Source organism: Condylura cristata, unplaced genomic scaffold (genome assembly GCF_000260355.1).
Source record: "Condylura cristata isolate star-nosed mole 26May11 unplaced genomic scaffold, ConCri1.0 scaffold00022, whole genome shotgun sequence".
NCBI classification, from domain to species: Eukaryota; Metazoa; Chordata; class Mammalia; order Eulipotyphla; family Talpidae; genus Condylura; species Condylura cristata.
In genome coordinates this window covers 36,412,153-36,412,996 of record NW_004567123.1, presented here as the reverse complement: position 1 = coordinate 36,412,996, position 844 = coordinate 36,412,153, and positions in this window count along the sequence as shown.

The following is an 844-nucleotide window of genomic DNA, read 5'->3' as shown; positions in this document are numbered from 1 at the left end:
CCACGTCTCCCAGCCGCAGCGCAGCTCTGCCTCGGGACGCGGCTCCCGCTGGCGCCAGACAGCCGCCGGCGTCGCCTGTATCTGGTGAGCAGCCCACAAGTCGCCGCCTCGGACCCCTCGTTTCCCCTACGTTTAGGGGGTGTCAGTGACAACACGTGGTAATTACGCCGTTTTCTGGGGGCGCCGCGGGTCAGAGCGCAGCACCAAGAAGCTGAAGCCGCTTGCGCAGGAGTCCGATCCCCGCCTGCCCCGGAGGTGACCCCAGGGCGCGGCAGACCCCTCCTGTCTCCCCGCTGCCCCCCTCAGCAGTGTGCTTCGTCGATCTGCCTGTTCTGCTCCCCACTGTGAAGCCTCCCACTGCCCCTGCACCCCTGGACTGTACCCCAGTTCTGTATGCACAAATAAATAAATCGTAAAAAGACAATAATCATTACGCCGTTTTCCGTGATGCTGGTGTCTTCCTCCGCCCAAGCCAGCGGGCAGCCTGCGCTTGCTGTCCGGGGGCGCCCGCCGCCCCCTGTAAGCTGCGTCAGTTGTGTCTGGCGTCCCTGACGAACAGCGATCACCGCACCGCGTCAGCCCTGCGGTCACCAGCACGCTGGGGGGCCTGGCTGATGCCCCCAGGGACCCAGCGGGCGGATGGGCAGCGCACAGAGGGGCCCGCGGCCTCACCCTCCAGGTTCTGCCGCTCTGCCCGGGCGCTGCCCCCACACCCTGGGTCGCGGGGAGCCCCCGGGCCGGCTGGGCTTCCTTGTGCTGGAGCCACGGGATTCCGGCATTCTCGGTGCCCGTCCGGGCGCCACCTGCCGCGGGGCGTGTCACCTGGAGCACCGGCCTGGTGCCG